The sequence below is a fragment of the Ursus americanus genome, chromosome 3 (genome assembly GCF_024610735.1).
Source record: "Ursus americanus isolate L20-20 chromosome 3, mUrsAme1.1.p, whole genome shotgun sequence".
NCBI lineage: Eukaryota > Metazoa > Chordata > Mammalia > Carnivora > Ursidae > Ursus > Ursus americanus.
Window position 1 is genome coordinate 86,714,568 of NC_142129.1, and position 23,677 is coordinate 86,738,244.

General features: G+C 35.2%; 1 protein-coding gene across 2 annotated transcripts in view; it reads right to left on the reverse strand.

Moving 5' to 3' along the window:
• COG5 (component of oligomeric golgi complex 5) overlaps positions 1-23,677 on the reverse strand; it is a 279,919-nt gene that overhangs the window by 210,069 nt on the left and 46,173 nt on the right. The gene's annotated exons all lie outside the window — the stretch shown is intronic.

Genomic DNA, 23,677 nt, shown 5'->3' on the forward strand with positions numbered 1-23,677 from the left:
TTCACAAAGGCAATGATTTCTAATTTTAGATACGTAGCAACTTCAGAGTAATACAATTTACACAAGGTTCCTATACTATCATAGCCTCCAAATTTTTCAAAATACAATAGTTCCATTTCCACTCTTAAAATCATCTAAGTGGCAATAAATCTTGTTAATTTGTTTTATTCTACACCACTTAATCTAACTTTAATCTTTGTGTCTCCCATCTTCAATTCACATTGGAAAACTATAAAATCACTAATCCTAACTATAGATAACAGGTTTGGGAATCTCATATCAAACAAATATTTTCCAACTGTTATAATCCAATAATCTATCAATGAGTGCTAATTATCACTGTATCAGAAAAAATAGCAATAAGTTACTTAAAATAGGCAAATGCAGTTCTTGCTACCTTATAACTGATTAACTGGACAACTTTTTATTCTATTTTTTTTTAACACTGTATCCATTAAATCAAATAGCAACTTATCTTTAAATAAAATTTTATGTCAATGAATTCAATAATATATCACTTTTATTTAAATAAGTGAGGTTGAGATTAACCCAGTCTAATTTACTGAATACATTAATCCTTGAGGGAAATAAGTACCATGCAATAGCTTGAATTCACTGAGGTTGCATGGGAAATTTAGTAGTGATTTATTTCTGATAATGTTAACATGTCAAATCTTGGCAAAGGAACAGTATTCTGTCTTGTTTTCTACTTTTATGGAATTAAAGAAATGCTTCAATTTGACAAAATGCAGCATAAGAAAGTAAGAAATTTTTCGGAACCCTGTAGAGAAATTAAGACTTCATAGGTAAGGGTATTAAAATTTTTTTATTCAATAAACATATCTGGCACAGAATATCTCCTAATATATCCATTAAAATTTTTTAAACTAATTTTATACTTAAACTTCCAAGCATAAATTATAACTGTATTTAGTTTTATAATCTTCATAAAAATTAGATTATTTTTAGAATTTTCATATTAAGAGAAACCCTCTGTGTCTTAAATATTTTTAATCTTCAAGTCTATAAGCATGCCAAAGAACTCGGTTAAGAAACATTTTTAAATATATTTGCCTAAACTGCTTTCATGCCCTCTTGTTCTCTGTAATAAGAAATCTAACAAAATAATAAATGGCAAATATTATAATGTTGCCTTCTAAACTGTTATTATTTCTACACTTGACACTGGAACAGACAATTAACAACCATTTTTGCCCTCCTGTAATGAACTTTCAGGTATGCAAAAGTACACCTACTGATTTACAACAAAGAAAATTCATACCTACCGAACAACTTCTAATAGCTTTTTAATGTTAACTAGTATGTAATATGTAAACCAAAATAATATTTATGTTAAAGGTTCAGCTTTTGAAAACAAGTCACAAATATGCTTAGAATTACTGACCTCAGCTTAAATGAGAGAATGAGAAGCTTAAACTTTTTAAGAGTTTGTTCTATAAAAAAGGTGAAGTATTTTTATTTTCCTAATGATGGTCTTCACCAAAATGTGTATGTCTTTCACTGTGTTTCTAATAATTTTATGGGAAAAAATATTAATGCCAATTTTTCATGTTAGAAGGAAAACTGTAAATGCAAAAGCAATAGAGGTAACAGTAAACTCAATATGGGATCCTTCTTAAAATGATATTTTTTCCACCCATATGCCACAAATCACAGACACAGGTATCAATTTATATACAGTTATCCAGGTTAGTTCTTCAAAACCATAGAAGAACTATTATTTTAAAAACTAACCAAACATGAGCTCAATTAAGAAATGGAACTCTCTTGCTTGCTAATTCCAGAAGGTCATTAGTCTACCAATTAGTCCCAACAGATGTTCAAACCTATTATGAAAATTTAAGAATTTACAATTACGCTTTAAAAAAAATGCCATCCATAATATATCTGTACTTCTCACCATGGTAAGTCAATCTTTAGGCACATGGTCTATTTGTCTATTTTTAATCCCCCAAATAAAATGATAGCAAAATCTAAGTTCTCTGGGCAGTAAAAATCAAACTCCTCATTTAGCTGAGGTTAGACTAAAAGGTGAAAACGTAAAAGATAAGAAAACAGGTCAGGCTTTAGTCAACATAGTAATTTGAAGACTACTTTCCAAAGTCAATAACACTTTTAGTTTCATTACATCTTGATTGTACATTTATGTAAGCTTTGTAATTCAATTAATATTTGAATCCTTACAGTGCAGAAGGCACTATGGCAGATACGTATATTCATATGGAATAAACTCATTACCCTGGAAGCTTAACCTAAAATCAAGGTACTTAAAAGTCTGGCAATACCTATAAAAAGGCAGAATGCGGTAGATACTATTTAAAAAAAAAAGAAAGCAACATTCTTAATAAACTTAAGAAAAAAGGAATTATGTTGGATTTAAGAACAATATAAATAAAAAGCATTGTTGAGGAAAGCTATTGAAGCAGATCTGGAAACAGTGAATTGTTCTCTTTAGAAGAAAAGTAATACAATAGAGAGTTGATCTGTTAAGTTAAACTGGGGCCAAAGACAGAAAGAAGGCTTTAAATACCAGCAGAGATATCTGAGCAGGGGAATAAGACAACGATAAATGGGTTACAACAAATCAATCAATCAATCAGCAATATGTAGAAAGGGTTGATTGGGTAAGACACAAAACAGGAAGCTGAGAAACCAAATTGTTGGTTGGGTAAGACACACAAGACGGGAAGCCACAGGGATCACCCTGACAGGTAATGAAAGGACTGGCAAAAAGTGCTGGCAGGAGCTGTGCAAAGGAGCGTACGTGTGTGACAGGCAACGTGAAGGCAGAATCAATAAGGTACATCAACTGACTAAAAGGACAACTGGTATAAGAACTTGAAGAATTAAAAATGATGGCCAAAAAAAAGACCGTAAAAAACTAGATTATCCTCAATGATCTTAGAACTTTTAAATTGTTTTACATAATGTACATGAGGACAAAAACAAAGAATTTCTGGCAAGGCAAAAAATTCAATTAAGTGAAATAAGTGACATTATTCAAGAATGTTCTAGTTACTACAAACTATTCAAAATGAAAAATTCAAATTGATGTTCTAAAATATCTATATTTTGCATATTGGTTTATTCAGTTTTTCCACTAAACACATATTTTCTTCTTCAGTAATTTTTTAATTACAAAAAGCTATAAACAATGGATACAAATATCATCCTTTGCTCCTAATAATCATGAATATCTATCCAATTCATCATATATATGTCTCTGTTAATGAGTGCATAAAAATAATTTTTAAAAATTAAAAAACATATAGCAATATTTCTAAAAAATGACTGATAAAATATCAAATACTTAAACCTTTTTCTATTATAATTAAATAATTTGAAGCTACATTTCAAGACCATCTTGAAAAAGGTAAGGAAGGTAACGTCAAATTGTGAGACAGGTTATTTTTCTAAATGGAGAGAGGAAGCAAGGAAAAAGACATAAAATAATGTATTTTATTCTTCCTTTTAACTAAGATGAGAAAGAAAAAAAAACTAAAGAAAACTTTTGGAGCTTATTTTCTTTACATCTCAGAAAAGTACACTTGTATAGTACTGCTTGTGAGGGTAAGCAATCTCCCTATGGGACAGCAGTAAATTCAAGAAAGCTAACCATGGGGGCGCCTGGGTGGCACAGAGGTTAAGCCTCTGCCTTCGGCTCAGGGCGTGATCCCGGCGTTATGGAATCGAGCCCCACATCAGGCTCCTCCGCTATGAGCCTGCTTCTTCCTCTCCCACTCCCCCTGCTTGTGTTCCCTCTCTCGCTGGCTGTTTAAATAAATAAAATCTAAAAAAAAAAAAAAAAAAAAAAAAGAAAGCTAACCATGAGATGACTAATCATAAATGTTAGGGGGAAAGGGAGCTCAGGCCATATTATAAAAGAGAAAAAAAAAAGATAATTGAACCTAGACAAGGCAGGAAGAAGATCTAAAATACTCAGAGATGCTCAGCTGTTAGAGAAATAAAATGTGAATACAGAATTGTGGGTTAGAGTTCACAGAAGAAAACTAACTTGAAAACTGACTTTTTCTAAAAAGCATTCAAAAAGATGAAAGCAATTTTTTTTTTTTTTTTTTAAAGAAACCCTTGGTAGGCGCGCCTGGGTGGCTCATTCGTTAAGTGTCTGCCTTCAGCTCAGGGCGTGATCCCGGCGTTCTGGGATCGAGCCCCACATCAGGCTCCTCCGCTGGGAGTCTGCTCTTTCCTCTCCCACTCCCCCTGCTTGTGTTCCCTCTCTCACTGGCTTTCTCTCTCTCTGTCAAATAAATAAATAAAATCTTAAAAAAAAAAAAAGAAAGAAAGAAAGAAACCCCTGTTAACAGACTGGGCAGATTAGTAATATATTGCACGATACAAAGTAGAATACAAATTAGGATGTTTTAACGACTCACAAACGTTTGGAACAGAGGGGTACTGAGATGGAGAAGTAAATGGAAAACTGGGCTTATCTTAATATGAAAACTTTCACCTTTTAAAGAATATTCAATTTTTGCAGGAGAGAAAGGCCTGAGCAAACTTAAACACAATATTTCTTCCCTTGCTCATGATAGTGTGTGAAAATAATCCTAAGTATCTCTACCCTTCTATTCACACATTTTTTTTTAACAGACCTCTATAAGCTATACCCATGGCTTTCAAGCATGACAGCTTTGTACTTCCACCAGCAAGTGGTAAAAAGTGCTGTCATTCCTGTCACTGCCACCAATATCAACTCCCAACACTATCAAACCCTGAAGCATCAAGTAAGATAAAGGAGGAGAGCTGAGTCTGTCTGGGATTGAGGTCATTTTCCTCACCCTGCTTCCATGAAAGCAGTATGTCATATATTTCTGAGAGGCATTAAGCAAGGCAGACTACCAAAGCACATCCACCAATTTTTCAAGGCGGAAAGTAAAAGGACCAAGAGAATCTTATTAATCTTATTATTAAGGTCATAGATAACTGCTTTCTACTCAGACAGCTATGGACATACAATACTAATAGATGCAAAATGAAAATTTTTTAAGTTTACATAAATTTTTTAAAATGTTAATGCCAACAAATGAGAGTTCTGACCACATTAGACAGACTAGAAGAGTGAAAAATACACAGGAGATCGACACATATATTAATATTACACACAATCCCACCTGTCATATACTGTATACTGTATAAACTGTATATTGGTTATCTACTCAAAGGTATGTATTTCACTCTAATATTGCTAATGTCTTAAAACAGGCTGAAATGTAACAAATCAAATTTACATAGTCTACACTTTAACAGTTTTTTCCCCAATTGTTAAAAAACTGTAGTCTTTCTTCTGCTATTAAATTTTTCCAACTATCAGTTTACAAGCAACAAAATGCTAGCAAACTATACCTAACTTTATAAAACTGTCTTTAATCCACACAATACAATAATAGTCTGTAATACTACTGTAATCTTTGATAACACTTCTCCAAAAAGTTCCTGATACATACCAACTGATGGGTAAATATTAGTGAAATTGAAATGAACAATTTTTAAACTTCTTACCCCATGTATCTTGTTTAGGAGAGTATTTTTCAAGATGTAACTCAACTATATCAGAAACTTCTATGGTGCTTGTTCGAAATTCCAATTTCTGCCCCTCCCCCCTTAGACTTAATGAATCAGAATATCTGTGGTTGCAGTTCTAATAAGTTTTAATAAGTACTCTTGGATGATCTGTGTGCTAGAGCTTAAGAACCACCACTCTCTATACTAGAAGAAAGACGATGTACCAAAGTGACAGACAGTCAAGAAGCCAAAAATGCAAAGATACAGAAGCAGCTCTGAACTCTGTTCAGGCCATAATGCCTTCCTGAAGAAAAAATGTTTGAGCTTACTTCATTTTAACTAATAAAATTTTAGTTGAATTATATATACTATAATCCAGCAGGACATCTGCTTCCTAAGAACTAAAATTTTATTTATTCATTGATTCATTCACTCATTCATCCAAGAAATATTTATTGAGGATTTACTATGTGCCAGGTGTAGGAATAAGAACCAATGAAGTGTGGCTTTCACTGAACTTACAGATGACGGTAAGTCCTAAGAGAAAGTAAAGCACAGTAAGGGAGAGAGTGATGAGGGTTTATTTGTGCAGTATTGTCAAGAAAGTGCACTGCTGATGCTCAATAAATGCTGTTGCTTACGTGAATGAGCACAGCTATACACAGTCCTACATTTATTAGGTTAAATGGTCCTTGAAGAATTGATGACCTATACTCAACTGGTGCCCTCTTCCCCAGGCATTTCCCTTTTAATGTATTTAGTTGTTAATCACCCCTACACTAATCTTCATGTTAGGAGGAAATTAATTATGGAAATATGAATATTAATGATTTAGAAAAAGGTCTAGCACAGTAGTTGGCAAATAGTAGGTATACTGCAAGGCTTGTTGACCTATAGCATTGAAAATCTGAAACAGGACTGAATTTTGATTCTCCCTCTAGAATTCCACACACTCTCAATCCGCAATGTTCAGTTTTCTCTGTGACACATCTTTGAATAATAATCATAACTGACCTTATTAAATGCTTACTGTGATAATAAATGAGTAACTGTGTTAATTCTTTGGATTATCATCTTACAAATCCTCACGCCAACACCGTGAGGGAAGTCTTGCTGATATTTTTCCTCTAAATGAGAAAACATGCTCAGAGAAGTTAGGTGACCTGCTCTGCTTTACACAGCTTGCAGGAGCTAAAATAATTTAGGGTTGGAACCAAGGCTATCTTCCTAAAGTTTTATTTCCCTAAAATAAGTTATCTAGGCAAAATTTTCCTTTAAAAATCTACGCTCAGAAGATTAAATGGTACCAAACATGAAACACGACACTATAAAGAGCTATTTACTTTTACTTCATTCAAACAAATTACTCAGTTAATTGTAAAATTGCATAGCTACCATTTGTTGTAATGTTACTTTATTCTGTCCAAAAGGTAAGTACCATACGGGCATATTTTTGCTCATTTCAAAACAAAACTTCTATTAAAACATAATACCATACATAAGGGATAGGAATTACTTTTAAAGTAATTGCAGTGAAAATTACTAAAAACTATATTTTGTGCATCTTTTAAACAGATGTCACTCAAGTTAGGTAGATGGGTCCAGTCAAATATTTTCCTTTGTTATTTTAATTCCCTTTGTGCCAACAACACAATTTGGGGAATATTCAGCTCTTCTTTGATAATTTACAACAACTTTAATTTCCTATTCTGTTTTATAACAGTTAAGTGACACTGATAATACTTCAAATGGTATTGCAGATACACCACCCTGGAAACATTTTTTATTAACCTTTTTACTAAGAACTCTTTCCAACAATATATTATCTTCTGTTATCACTCTTTTTAGCATTTCCATTGAATCACAGAACCAATCCATAACAAGTTATCGATGAAAATGGACTGCTACTGAATACGATTTAAATATACAAAAACAACAGTACAGGTAATTGGATATAGCCACCTTACAGAAAAACATTTCCAAATAATATATTCCAGATAAACAATGACTTTGGTTTAGGGTTTCCTGGAGTCTCATAAAGTCCAATGAAACTGTGCAAAATTCATGGGTTTGTGAATATGTGCTTTTTCCCTGGAGGGAACAGCGGCAAATTCATTAAGATCCTCAAGAGTGTGTGTAGCCCAAAACGAAAACAAAAACCACTAAGAAAGTAGGAAAGCAAAATTGGTAAATGCTACACATTAATTATATTCTGCCTTATTTTAAGGAGAATGTAAGACGACTTTTAAAAGCATATAATTTTAGGGGCACCTGGGTGGCACAGCGGTTAAGCATCTGCCTTCGGCTTAGGGCGTGATCCCAGCGTTATGGGATCGAGCCCCACATCAGGCTCCTCTGCTATGAGCCTGCTTCTTCCTCTCCCACTCCCCCTGCTTGTGTTTCCCCTCTCGCTGGCTGTCTCTATCTCTGTCAAATAAATAAATAAAATTTTTAAAAAAAATAAATAAAAGCATATAATTTTAGATACAATTAAATGAAAAAATAAAATCAGAGCAATAAGGATTAAAAGAATAAAAAAATTAACTCTGGTATGAAATGTAAAAAACAAAATGTTTATCATTAATCCCTGCATTCTTGTAAGAAATGAGTCAAAAACTGTCCATATATTTTCTATAAGATCATATAAAGAGAGTAAAGGGATTACATGACTCTTCGCATCGATAAAATAAAGATCTTCTCACTGTTCAGTAGAAGAACTAAGTGTTCATAATATTGAGACCAGATTGCAATGCCTTTCATGGATCTTCTCAGAAAGTACATTATGTGTAAACAATGTTTTTACAACAACTTTATTTTTATTTATTTTTTTAAGATTTTATTTATTCATTTGACAGAGAGAGAGACAGCCAGTGAGAGAGGGAACACAAGCAGGAGGAGTGGGAGAGAAAGAAGCAGGCTCCCAGCAGAAGAGCCTGATGTGGGGCTCGATCCCAGAACTCCAGGATCACGCTGAGCCGAAGGCAGACGCTTAATGACTGAGCCACCCAGGCGCCCCAACAGCTTTATTTTTTTAATGCTTTTTAAAAAGATGTATTTATTTGAGAGAGAGAGAGAGGAGACCCACGTGAGCAGGGGGAGGCATACAGGGAGAGAGAATCTCAAGCAGACTTTCTGCTGAGCATGGACCCGGAGATCGTGACCCAAACTGAAATCAATGGTCGGGAGCTCAACTGGCTGAGCCACCAAGCACCCCAACGACTTTATCTTTTAAGTTTACATATTTATTTATTTTTTAGTAATCTCTACATCCAACCTGGGGCTCAAACTCACAACCCTGAGATCAAGAGTTGCATGCTTGTTTGACAGAGCCAGACATATGCCCCTTTACAACAACTTTAAAGACAATGGAAGTCTCAGACAGTTACTGATGTCCTTCAATGTACAAAAATGGTCACAACAATCTTACAGAAAAGACAAAAGGTCTCATTAAGGCTAATTATGATTTTCCTCAAAGAACAATAATGGCATCAAACCAATGGGAAATTCAGTAAAAAGAATTATACAATAAAGAATAATACAATATAGTAATACAATATAATTTTGGTTTAATCCAAGGATGGATTCCAAAAAATTTAAGCAATGGATCTCAACCATTTCGCACACATCTAAGGAGTCAATCAGACTGGCTGGAAAAAAGATGTGGCACTTCCAAACAAATATAAGACAGGTGTTCTTAAAAACGAAACAACGTCTCCAGTTAAGTCTGATATGCTTACTCCTCTCCTCCCTCTGCTTCCCAACCTTCTGAGATTCTCTAATCAAGAGAAACAGACTAATTGGCCCTCAGAAAAAATTGTCCTTGGATTGCCTGAGTGGCTAAATTGTTTAAGCATTCAACTCTTGATTTCAGTTCGGGTCATGATCTCAGGGTCGTAAGATTCAGCCCCATGTCGGGCTCTACACTCAATGTGGAGCCTGCTTAGGATTCTTTCCCTCTCCCTCTGCTCCTCCTCCCACCCTGCCCCACTCATGCACGCATGCTCTCTCTCTCTCTCACCAAAAGAAAGAAAAAAAAAGGAAGGAAGGAAAGAAGGAAGGAGGGAAGGATGGAAGGAAGGGAGGGAGGGAAGAAAATTGTCCTTAAATATTCTCTCTCAACAAAATTCTAGAATAATTGGCAGAAAAACAGTTAAGTGCAAAACCATAAACATGAATAACCATTGAGCTGAGGGAAAGACTATCATCACGACACCCACTCTTGCACCGAGATGGCTCTTAGCAAATGCTGAAATGACAAGTTAAAGAACTGAATTTTCATCAACTAATCTGAAGATAAATCTACTTTGCCTGAAATATCTCACCCTTATTAAAACATCTTCCTACCAAAGATTCAAAGATACAGTGAGAACAGATACAATAAGGGCTAAAAGAATTGAGCCTTCAACTACATAATAAAACATCATATAAATATTTCATCACTGTTGTTAAATACAAGAAATAAGATATGAGTAGCTTTTACTTTTAAATATAGTATTCTTCTATCAGTAGCATTTATATTAAATACAACTAACTTCTCCAACTACATAAATGTTTCTAAAAACTTTATAACATATGTCACAGGATCTAGTAGGCAGATCCACAAAGTGCCCAGATGAATGTGCCAAGCAGCAATAACTGTAAAATCCTAGTTACTATCATAAGCAAGTCTGTTATCTTGGAAACATTTTTTTAAAAAATCATTAAAGCACATTAAATGGCCCGTTGTAATAGCACTTAACCCTCATCTGTCCAAATTTGAACATTTCATAAAAGGTTTCAGTTGTATAAACTTACAAAAGTGGTGGTGATAAGACAAGTATGTCAACATCAATATCACAAGGCAAAATAGAACTACGATCAGAGTATAAACAAAGAGCAATGGGGTGCAAAGTAAAGGGAGCACAGGTAAGCAGTACCCCCTTATCTGCAGTTTTGCTTTCCGCAGTTTCAGTCACCCCGATCAGCCACAGCCCAGAAGCAGATGATCCTTCCTTTGACCTATCATCAGAAGGCCGGTAGCAGCCTCACACTATATCACAGTGCCCGTATCGTTCACCTCACTTCACCTCATCACATAGGCATTTTATCATCTCTCATCATCCCAAGAAGAAAGGGGGGAGGGTAATAGGCAAACCAAATATTTTGAAAGAGACCACATTCCCATAATTTTCATAACAGTATAATGTTAGAACTGTTCCCTTTCCTAATTATTGCTGTTAATCTCTTACCGTGCCTAATTTATAAATTAAATTTTATCATAGGTATGTATGTATAGGAAAAAGCATAATGCATATAGGGTTCAGTACTATCTGTGGTTTCAGGTATCCACTGGGGGTCTTGGAATGTACCCCTGCAGATGAAGTCAGGCGGGGGGGGGGGGTGCTTCTGTACCTGGAAAAGCTGCAGAAAGGAAACAGCAATTGAAATGAACTTTGACAGCATCCGGGCAACAACAGCATTATCAGGCAGAGACACAAGCATGAACAATTACAGAGCAACAAGAAAACAAACTCTCCAGACCAGGGAACAATTCAATTTGGCTGGCACACAGAGTATGAATATGTAAGCAGGAAGAGATAAAGCTGGAAAACAGGCTATATTCATGTTTTTTCAGGCAAAAAAAGTTTTTAATTTAAACCTAAAGCCCAGTGTCTTTCTAGATTTGACAGTGTGTGATGGCATCTAAAATACATATACTTACACTTTCTATCCTCATAGTTTAGGCCCTCAACACACAGATCACTGTGTCAGCCTCTGATCTGGTCTCTCTACTTCAAGCTCTCACAATTTCCATTTTCCACTTCCTAAAACACAATTCCACTCATTTTTATCCCCTGTCACAGAAGATCTTCCATCAGATATCCTTCACTGAGACTTAAAGTACAACATGATATTTAATAAAAGTAATTAAAATCCAGAGGGGAGCAGAGTGGGGAGATGGGAGAAATAGGTGATGGGGATTAAGGAGTATACTTGTCATGATGAGCAGAAGGTGATGTACAGAAAGGCTGAATCACTAGATTGTACACCTGAAACTAATATAACACTGTATGTTAACTAACTGGGATTAAAATAAGAACTTAAAAAAAATTTAAAAATAGCTAAAATCCAGAGAGTAGTAGTAACAACTCAGTACTGCTCAAATGTAGAATTAGAGATAGCCACAAAGTTATACAAACACACAGCCTTGAAAAAATGTCCACGGAAAATGCAGCATGTCCAATTCTATTTTCCTATTAAAAACTATAAAAAAAAGAAACACTGGTAAAATAGTAACTAAAAAGTAACTTAAAAATAACTAAATGCAATCCAAAAAACCCCAGTTAACCTCAATATTTAAAAAAGGAAAATAAGAATAAACAGACAACTGACACAATAAATGTACATTATATGATGTGATTTGGGGGGGGGGGAACCCATTAAGGACTCAAACAAATAAAGAATGTATTATGAAATAGTAGGGTATTTCTAATGTGTGGTGAAGTGATGGATGATTCTTTAAATGATATTGGGGAAATAAGAAAATGTTGGAAAAATAAAGTGAAATGCTTGCCTATTCCCAAGGTCAGTGAATGCACAGCTCCAGGAGGCACAGTTGATGTAATATTTCACGTGACACTGACTGGTATTGCCTAAACTCGTGACGTGAGGTGGTTATGAATGTACATTTATTGTTAAAAGCAAAATGTAAATCCTTGACTATGATGTATTTTTATCTTGTAATAATCAAAAGGAACACACTGAAATCCCAAACCGATCTCAAATCTTAGCTGGGACAAACATTTGTTCAAAAGAAAAATGCAGGCAGCATCATGAAGGAGAGGAGGCACCATCACATTTTTTTTTTAAGTTTTTTTAAGTTATACAAGTTGACTTCCACTGACAAATAATATTGTTATAGCCCCTACCCAAAATTTATGAAAGTCCCAAATTCACACAATACTTCTGTCTCACAGAATTTTGGTTCTCATTTGGTTCTCATCCACCAGAGTACAGAATTAAGTAAGTACTAAGTTCAAGTAGAGGTCTTCTTACTAGCTGCCTGCTCCTGGGAATGTTACTTAATCTCATGAAGACTGTTCCCTCATCTGTAAAATGGTAACATCTACTCAGGGGACTGTTGTGAAGCTTCAATGAGATAAAGTGTATGCAATACTCAACACACTGCTTGCTCACAGAAATCAAATGGCAACTTTTATCACTTTACTGAAATTTTATTTTTTAAAAAAATTAACAAACGTACTTTCAATTCAATTGTAGTTATGTGATGTAGTTATAAACGAGGAATCACTGTGGATTGATTACTCTAGCTCCTCAAAAAAGTACAACTCCTAGCTTCAGTAGGAATTTGAGTCTTGATATTTACTTTTCTTAAATGTTTTTATTCTCCTCTAGTAGCCATTTCTAACTTGAAAATCTTTACAGTAATACTTCAATATCTTGTTACTAGAAAAAATGTACAATGAATGTTCATTATATGATGTGATTTTTGGGGGAAAAAAGATAGCATTTTTGTACATTACAGCAGAACACAACCACAGATGGTGTATACCCAATATGATCTTCAAAGTATCATACAAATTTGTTCTTTACTTCTATTTCTAAAGAAAGAAAAATAAGAAGAAAGCAGTATTTGGGGGATCTATTATATACTAAGCAAGGTACAAAGCAATCTATAAACTCTTGTCTCATTAAATCTACCCTACAGTCCTTTGAAGCCTAAGAGAGAAGTTAACTTGTTGAAATTCACACAGTTATCCCGAGAAATGGAAATGGGATTTAAACCAAGATCTAGACAGTTTCAAAGCCTATGTTCTCCTGTCTCTTAATTACATAACAGGAACAATTTTGGTATTTTATGGTATGATTTTATGATGTTTTGAAGTCTCTACAGTGTTAGTAAAGTGAATATTACTTTGATGAAAGAAAAGTTTATGAATACTGTGTTGTTCTGGTTATTACATTAAAGTAAGTAGCCTCTGTATACCCATTCAACAAGATTTATTCATAAGTCATTTACCCTCAGTAGAAGTCTTTCCAAAAACCTTCCATTTTTATTTTTGCTGAAGTTAGCTCACTCTAAAATATCAATAGCATTCTTTAGCTTTGGGTGGAAAGCCTCTATTAGGTGACTATTCTTAAGTATCCCCAAATCTTATAAAGAAACAACAAACAAAATACATTCTCTCTATCCTTCACCCTCTGTCAAGCAATTACCATAGCTGGAGAAAACCAGGCAGAGGTTACTTCTCTCCTTTATCTTCCAAAGAGGAGATCATCATCTTGGACAGCCTTCCATTCACAAAGCATAACTGGATCAAGCTGGAGGAGGCAGGTCACCATACAGCACCTCCCAATAAAACACCATTTTATCCCACTAACACTCTTACACTTTAAACTGTAGATAGATATTTTAACCATTCATGCTCTCCACACTCTGTCCCAAAATAAGACTCTTCTTCAAGTCTCTTCCAAGCAAAGGTTTGGATTCTGCAGATATCTCAATGATCTAATACATCTCCCAAAAATTAATATGAGCAATTTTCAAACTTCTTTTGGCAATATAACTTTTTCTTTTTCAAACAAATTATTTTACCAAACCCAAATTTGTAATCAAGACAAAAGCAGATTACTCTCAATGAAGTAAAATTAAAGGATCAGAGTCAAAAAATTCAACATTCTCTTCATCCAAATACCTCGGACTCCTCAGAACACAGTGCAAAACAAACATGATTTTGAGCTACTACCTTTCATAGGACACGCTATAGAAAATATTCTGCTCACTGCATCAAAATCCTGACTAAATATTATTCTTATATCTGTTAGAAATTAAGTATACCTATGACTCATAACCAGACTCTACCACATCTGTAAATATGACCTGGGAAAACATGCTACAAATGTCCCAAAGACCAAGAATGGATTTTAGCAATCTGCATAACTCCAAAACAGTTCTAGAGAGGAGCACAAAGTAGGGTTTAAAACATATCTATCAGCATAGAACTGAATATATAAATCTGGTTAGGACAAAAACTTTTCTTTAATTTCCAAATTATCTGTCTGTAAGAATCTTTAATATGACTTGAGGCCACTATTTATTTCTTAAGAGCAATAGGGGGAAAATGTATCATTAGCCATGATACCAGAAGAGTATGCAGGATGTTTTTTAAGTAAGGTCCCATACAGCTGTTTACTTTAAAACTACCAGTTAACATTTTGTATCTGTGTATAAAAATGGTGTCTGTTCCCTCAAATAACTCTGGCACTTTCTTTTTCCATGAGGAGACACAAGACACAAACACTATGGGTAGGTGGGTGGGTGGGTGTATATTTTATTTTGTTTTGACTCCAACCTCTTCATAGGGCCGACTTTTTAAAGATCAGTCATTCTCTTTCCTACAAAAATAAATAATCTTCCTTTCAGATAATTGATTTGGTACAAATGTTATATGTATTAGTTTCTTATTTGCTACATAGCAAATTACCACAAACTCAGAGGCCTGAAAACTACCCATTTATTATCTTACATTTCTGAAGGTTAGAAATCTAAAGTGGGTCCCAGTGGGCTAAAACCAAGGTATTGGCATGGCTGCATTCCTTTGAGGCTCTAGGGGAGAATCTGTTTCTTTGCTCATTCAAATTGTTTGGCAGATTTTAGTTCCTTGTGATTATAGGACTGAGGTCGTCCCCACTTCCTTCTTGGCTGTCAGCTGAGGACAGTTCCCAGCTTCTAGAAGACATCTGCATATCTCAGCAGATGGACCCCTTCCTTCATCTTCAAAGCCATCAAATCTGGTTAAGTACTTGGACTTCAAATCTCTGCTGCCTCTTCTTCCATTATTGCATCTCTCAGACTATTCTTCAGCCTTCCTGTTCTACTTTTAAAAACTCACATATTTAGAATGGATCCACTTGGATAATCCAGAATAATCTTCCCCATCTCAAGGTGCATAAACTTAGTCACATTTGCAAAGTCCCTTTTGCCATGTAAAGTAACACCCTAATAGGTTCCAGGGACTAGGATGTGAACATCTTTGTGGACCATTAAATCTGTGACTACTACATGATACTTACGGAGCTACTCTGACTTGAAGTCAGGTACAAAACCACAGAATGTTATCACTGTCCTTTGACTAAACTGCAAAAGTTATTAGGCCCAAACATATTAGAATTCAAAATGCTGAGCAACCCCCATTAAGCACAACCACTATCAGAGAATCCATCAATCTAAACAGTTATCACTAAATCCTTACTTTTTAAATGGATATCTAAATATCTGAACAGATGGATGAATATCTAAACATCTGAACAGAACTTACTTAAGGCTGAGTAAACTAGATTTCTCCCTGTAAAACAGCACTGGTTCTACCTTTAAGCTCCCCTCTTTGTTCACTTCCTCAATGTCCCACAAATTCTTATCTAGAAGTAAGCCTCCCATAAGGCTAAAGCCACACTGGAAGACACACAGATTTGGATGAGATTTTCTGGAAAGCATGATGCTTTTTGTATCACAGACATAAGAACAAGCTTGTCAAATGGTAATAAGACCCATGAGTGCAAGGCACAACATGCAGAATCTTAGATTCCCCATATTAAATATATTCAAAGACTAAATAAAGAAATGGTATTGCTACTTTTGGGGCACCTGGGTAGCTTGGTCGGTTGAGCATCCAACTCTTGATTTCAGCTCAGGTCATGATCTCAGGGTCATGAGATCAAGCTTGAGATTCTCTCCCTCTCCTTCTGTCCCCTCCCCCCACCCCGGTTCTCTCTCTCTCTCTCTCTCTCTCCAAAACAAATGAAATATTTTTTTTAAAAATGGCATTGCTACTTTAAACTAGTTTAAGAGAAAGAATAATTTCTATATGCTCTTCTAAGTACTTACCTTAGAAAACAAATTGTTAGTGAGAATGAGCCCAAGAAACTGACTTCAGTCTTTAAGTAAAACTTTCCACAATACATGTCATCTTTTCAAAACAAAGTGATAACTTTTAATCATACTCCAAAAGGCAAAATAATGATAGAATGACATGACAAATTTATTGTTCTTTTTTTTTTTTTTTAAAGATTTTATTTATTTATTTGACAGAGATAGAGACAGCCAGCGAGAGAGGGAACACAAGCAGGGGGAGTGGGAGAGGAAGAAGCAGGCTCATAGCAGAAGAGCCTGATGTGGGGCTCGATCCCAGAACGCTGGGATCACGCCCTGAGCCGAAGGCAGACGCTTAACCGCTGTGCCACCCAGGTGCCCCGACAAATTTATTGTTCTAAGTTTGTATGTTACTTAGACTCTCTTAAACATTCTTGTATCCATTCATTCTTTGGAATACTGAGATTTCATATACATACTTAAGTCCAGCATTTATCATTACCTCTAATAATATTTAAAAACTAAAAACTATGTATGAATTCTCAACCTACACATTTTTTTTCAGAGTGATTCAAATTTAAAATGCTTGCTCAATATTTTATGGGCTTTGAGTGCATATGAGAAAGAGGCAAATAAATATAAATTAATTTAGTCCAGCTTCCATTAATGGCAAAATAAGCTGGTCAGGCATAGTTTCCAGAAGATAATTTTTAAACCTAGATAAACCATTTTTCAAAACACACTATTTGAGGGCCCTGGAAAGTGACCGAAGCAGGAATTGACTAAAGGTTTACATTTGAAATGCAGAAACTGCAATGGGTAAGAATTGCAAGTCTGGGCTTTTTTTTTTTTTTTTTTTTTTTTTTGCTTCCAGGCACTCACCAGAACTACTCCCACCAACACCCTTAATTCCGATATCCACAGCTCTTGCAGTAGAAAAATACAGTCTTACAGTCTATAGGTTGCAGAGGCAGACAGATAAGCACAAATTTAGGGAAGAAACTCTAAAAGCAACAGAGTCAGAGAAGGAGCAAGACTCAAATCCCTGACTTACCACTGAAATATACATGCAGAGGCAAGATCCAAGGAGATGCTGAGTAAAGCAAAGCAAAAGTCAGAGGGGAGTTTGCCCTTAAAAGACTGGTAAAATAGTTAAGTTTACTGTGCTTTTTAGACTGAGGGCATTTCCCAAACAATACACAGCTCAAGCAGCAGAAAGCTGGGGCCTTATTAAGTTGAGGTGTAAGAGGACAGAGCTTATCGCTGAGGGAGCAGCTGTAATTTTAGGGAGGAAACTTAAAAGAAAACAAAAAATGCAGAGAGGTAAGGCCTATATTCTTAGTATCAACTCTGCCAAACTTCTAGGTGACAGCTAACTACAAGGCGCAGAGGAGATTCATCAGGTACCAGCAAACAAATGCAAGAGCTATAAGCTGAAAAAACTAAGCAGAGACAAAGGCAACAGAGTACAGGGGAAACGGTCTGCTGCTTGTGACCAGACAAGTTTTCTGCCAGCTAAAAGGACAACAACACAAAAGCAATCCTCAGAGAACATAACAAAATCTAGAATGACTAAAACATATTACCTACAACGTCCACTTTTCAATAAAAAATTACTTCACATGCAAAGAAATAAGAGTGTGTGACCCATGTTCATGGGAGAAAAGAAGGCAGTCAATAGAAATGGACTCCATCAGTGAGCTCATATGTGAGATTTAGTAAACGACAACTTCAAAGTAGCTACTATTTCACCTGAAATAATTTAACACAAACACTAAGTACACCAAATTAAAGATGCTGTTGTAATCCCTAGTGGAACTCCTACGAAAATAATGCAAACATGTAGCTAAAAGGTCCACAGACAAGTATTTGATTAACACAAAAGAAAGTGGGAAATTACAGCAAAGAAAAGCCCAGGATGAAATGGCTTCAGTGATGAATTAAAGATTACCAGAACTTCTCAAACTTTTCCAAAAAACTGAAGAGGAGGGAACATTGCCTAACTCATTCTATACGTTAGCATTACCCTGATACCAAAGCCAAAGACAGTACAATAACACTATAGGCCAACATCCCTTATAAATATGGATGCAAAATCCTCAACAATATACTGGGGGCGCCTGGGTGGCACAGCGGTTAAGCGTCTGCCTTCGGCTCAGGGCATGATCCCGGCGTTATGGGATCGAGCCCCACATCAGGCTCCTCCGCTATGAGCCTGCTTCTTCCTCTCCCACTCCCCCTGCTTGTGTTCCCTCTCTTGCTGGCTGTCTCTATCTCTGTCAAATAAATAAATAAAATCTTTAAAATATATATATATATATATATATACTAGCAAACTGAATTCAGCAGCACATTAAAAGGATTACATACCATGACCAAGTGGAATTTATCTTTGTAATGCAAAAATAGTTTAACATACAAAAATCAGTGAATACACTATATTAACATAATGAAGGAGGAAAAAAATCACATGATCATCTCAGTTTGCAGGGAAAGGATCTGACAAAATTCAACATTCTTTTGTGATAAAAACACTTAATAAAATAGAAAGAGGAAAGAACTTCCTCTGCATATTAAAGGCTCCACAAGAAAAACCCATAGTCAACATCACACTCAATGACGAAAAACTGAACATTTTCCCCTAAGATCAGGAAAAAAGGATGACTGCTTTCCCCACTTCTAGTCAAAATTGTACACGAAGTTCTGGCTTGTGCAATTAGACAAGAAAAAGAAATAAAAGGAATTCAAATTGGAAAAGAAGTTGTAATATTCTGTTCACAGATGACAAGTGATATACAAGAAAATCCTAAAGACGACACACACACACAGAGCTAAAAAATGAGCTCAGCCAAGTTGCAGGATACAAAATCAACACACAAAAAGCAGTTATATTTCTATATACTAGCAATAAACAATTCAAAAAGAAAATCAGAAAATAATTCCATTTATATTGTTATCAAAATGAATAAAATACTTTGGAACAAATTTAAGGAGGTTAAAAGCCTTATATACAGAAAACTACAAAAGACTTCCAAAAGAAATTAAAGACCTAAACAAATGGAAAGACTGTCTTCATAAATTGGAAAACTGAGTATTTTAAGATAACAGCACTACCCAAAGTAATCTGAAGATCTAATGCCATCCCCATCAAAATCCCAATAGTACCTTTTTACAGAAATAGAATAGAGCTTAAACCATAAAACTCTTAGAAGTTTTAGGGGGAAATCAATTCTTAGATTTGGCAATGGTTCTTTTTTTTTTTAATTGAAATATAGTTGACATATAACATTACATTAGTTTCATATAGTGATTCAACAATCACATACATTCCAAAATGCTCATCATAACAAATGTAGTTACTATAATATTGTTGACTGTATTCCTTATGCTGTACTTTTCATCCTTGTGAATTATTTTATAACTGGAATTTTGTACCTTTTAATCTCTTTCACATATTTCAACCAACCCTTTCACCTTCCTCCCTCCTGGCAACCACTAGTTTGTTCTCTATATATGAGTCTGTTTCTCTTTTTTGTCATTGTTGTTCGTTGGTTTTATTTTTTAGATTCCACATGTAAGTGAAATCACACTGCAGCAATGGTTTGTTAAGTATTACACCAAAAGCACAGGGAACAAATGGAAAAAAAAAGAAGTTGGACTTCATCAAAACGAAACTTCTGTATCAAATGATACTAACAACAGAGTGGAAGGATGGCTCATAGAACAGGACAAAATATCTGTTAATCATGTATCTAATAAAACACTAGCATCCAGAATATATTTATAACTCAAGAATGACAAAAAAACCAACCAACTTAAAAACTGGGCAGGGGCACCTGGGTGGCACAGCGGTTAAGCGTCTGCCTTCGGCTCAGGGCGTGATCCTGGTGTTATGGGATCGGGCCCCACATCAGGCTCCTCTGCTATGAGCCTGCTTCTTCCTCTCCCACTCCCCCTGCTTGTGTTCCCTCTCTCGCTGGCTGTCTCTAACTCTGTCAAATAAATTAATAAAATCTTAAAAAAAAAAATTGTGCAAAGGACTTGAAAGGACATTTCTCCAAAAAAGATATATAAATGATCAATAAGCACATAAAAACATGTTCAACATCATTAGTCATCAGAGAAATGCAAATCAAAACCATGAGACACTACTTCACACTCACTAGTATGACAATTATTGGAAGGAAGGAAGGAAGGAAGGAAGGAAGGAAGGAAGGAAGGAAGGAAGGAAGGAAGGAAGGAAATAAAAGGTACTGATGAGGATGTGAAGAAATTGGAACCCTAGTATATTGTTGGTGGAAATGTAAAATGGGCAGCCACTATGGGATATAGTTTGGCAGATTCTCAAAATGTTAAACACAGAATTAGCACATGACCCAGCAATTCCACACCTACATATATACCCAAAAGAACTAGAAACAGGGACTAAAACAGACACTGGTATACCAACATTCATAGCAGCATTTTTTTAAGATTTATTTATAATTAATAAATAGTGAGAGAGAGAGAGAGAAAGCACGCACACACAGATGGGGAGGGGCACAGGGAGAGGGAGAGAGAAACTTAAGCAGACTCTGCTGAGCATGGAGCCCAACACAGGGCTCAATCTCAGGACCCTGAGATCAGACCTGAGCTGAAACCAAGAGGCGGAGGCTTAACTGACTATACTACCCAAGTGCCCCCATAGCAGCATTATTTACAACAGCCAAAGGTGGAAACAACCCAAGTATCCATCAACAGACGAATAAACAAAATATGGCATATACATGCAATGCAGCATTATTCAGACATAAAAATGAAATGAAGTTCTGATATACACTAGAACATAGATGAACCTTGAAAACATTACACTAAATGAAGTAAGTCAGACACAAAAGGACAAATATTGTATGGTTCCACTTATATGAACTATCTACAACACATAAATTCTATCATAGAGACAGAAAGTAGAACATAGGTTACCAAGGAGTAGGGGAAAAGGAAAATGGGGAGTTATTGCTTAAGAACTGTAGAGTTTCTGTTTGGGATGATGAAAAGATTCTGAAAACAGTGAGGGTGATACAACATTGTGAATGTACTTAACAACACTAAATTGTACACTTGAGAATGGCTTTTAAAAAAGGACAAAAAGAAAGAATGCATGAAAGAAAGACAGGAACAAAAGAAAAAAGATGACAGAAATAGAATACAAGAGCAAAATGGCAAACTTAATTGACCATATCAACAATTAGTAAAAATATAAATGGACACTCCAAACAAAAGGAGACTGAAATTATGAGAATGAATTTAAAAAAAACAAGAGCCAACATATTCTTTTACATGAAATACACTTTAAAGACAAAATCAAAAATGGCCACAGTGATAAAAATATAATGTGGCATAAAGATAGACACAGAGATGAATGGAACAGAATAGAATCCAAAAAATACCTACATATATAAAAAGTCAACTGACTTTCTACAAAAGTCCTAAGGTAATTTTATGGAAACAACAAGGTCTTTTCAACAAAAGGTACTGGATCAGCTGGATAGCTTTAAGGAGAAAAGATAAGCTTCAACCTTTCCCTCACATTATATAAAAATTATCTTGACATGGATAATGGACCTTAGTACAGAAACTAAAACTACTATAAAACTTCTAGAAGAAATGTAGGCAAAATCCTTTGCACTCATAGGATAAGAAAAGACTGTCTTAGATTGGGCTCCAAAAGCACAAACTACAAAACAAAACAAGATTACTGGGCTTCATCAAAATTAAAATTTTCTGCTCAAATACCACCACCAGGAATATTAAAGGCAAACCATACATTGGAAGAAAACACACACATATACATATCTGACAGAAGATTTGTATCCAGAATATATAAAGACCTCTTACAACTCATTAAGAAGACAGACACCCACTCTAAAACAACGGCAAGAGATCTAGACAGACACTTCAAAAATAAGGCAAACAAAATGGGAAATAAACACAAAAATAGGCTCAAAAATCACATAATCATGTGAATGCAAATTAAAATCACAAAGAGATACCACTACACATCTATTAGACTGCCTAAAATTAAAACAATTCACAATGCCATGCTCTGAAGTATGTAAAGCAAATGGGACTCTCATATACTGCTGGTGAAAACGTACAACGTACAACCAGTTTGGAAAACAGTGTAACAAATCTTAAGAAGTTAATCATAACACAGATAACTCAGGAATTCCACTCAAGGTATTTACCCAAGAGCACTGAAAATAAACGTTCAGAAGAGCTTTATTTACAATAGTCAAAAAATGAAAACCACCCAAATGTGCATCAAAGGCCGAATGGAGACCACACTGTGGCATATATGTGCAGGGGAATACTACTCATCAAAGGAGTACATACTGTAGGATTCCAAGTATATGAAATTCAAGAAAAGGCAAAAGGAAATCTCTAGTAACACAAAGCTTATGTTGGAAGTGGGAAGATTGACTTAAAGAGGCACCAAACAACTTTTTGGGGTGATGAAAATGTTCTGTATCTTGACTGCGGTGGTTATTATACCAATGTATACACATAATCACATCCCATCATAGTGTACAGTTCAAATGGGTGCATTACTGCATATAAGTCATATCTGAAAAAAACAGATTTTTTACAAATGAATTCAAATCTGTTTCTTGATATTTCCCAAATAAGGAACATCCACCTAGTTTCAATCTAACTCTGGTGCCCACATTCTTCTCCCAGGTCTTCAATTCAAATCCATCATTAGTCCAGCTCCACTTGGGAAGTAAGGGGCAATGCTTAAAGCACAACAGAAATATACTTAAGAAAAAGGGAGGGGGGAGGAAGAGGAAGAAGTGGGTGGAAGAGACTGGAAAGATGAGGAAAAATGGAAAAAGGATGGGGGGGAGACATGAAGAAAGAAATAATGAGAGAAGAAGAGAAATGAAAGAAAGGAGATAATCTGAAAAGATTATAAGTGTGAACATACAGGTTATAAAGACCATAGCAATATAAAGTATTAGTATTAATATTCAGAAAACTTTTTAAAAGGTGTGTGAAATCAAGAAAATAAGAGAACTGACTGAAATGGTAATGAGATCTGGTATCTGTTTATTTGTTGCAAATAGTCAAGCAGTAGGTCTCAACTTCAAAGTTTAGATAGAAATAGGGATAATATCCAGTCACTATCTCTAGTTCCTCCTTTTCATCTGCATCGATGTGCAAAGAAAGCCTTTCCAAAAAGTTTGGAACTTCCCAGCTCACTCCCTCAAATCTCCTTAGCTC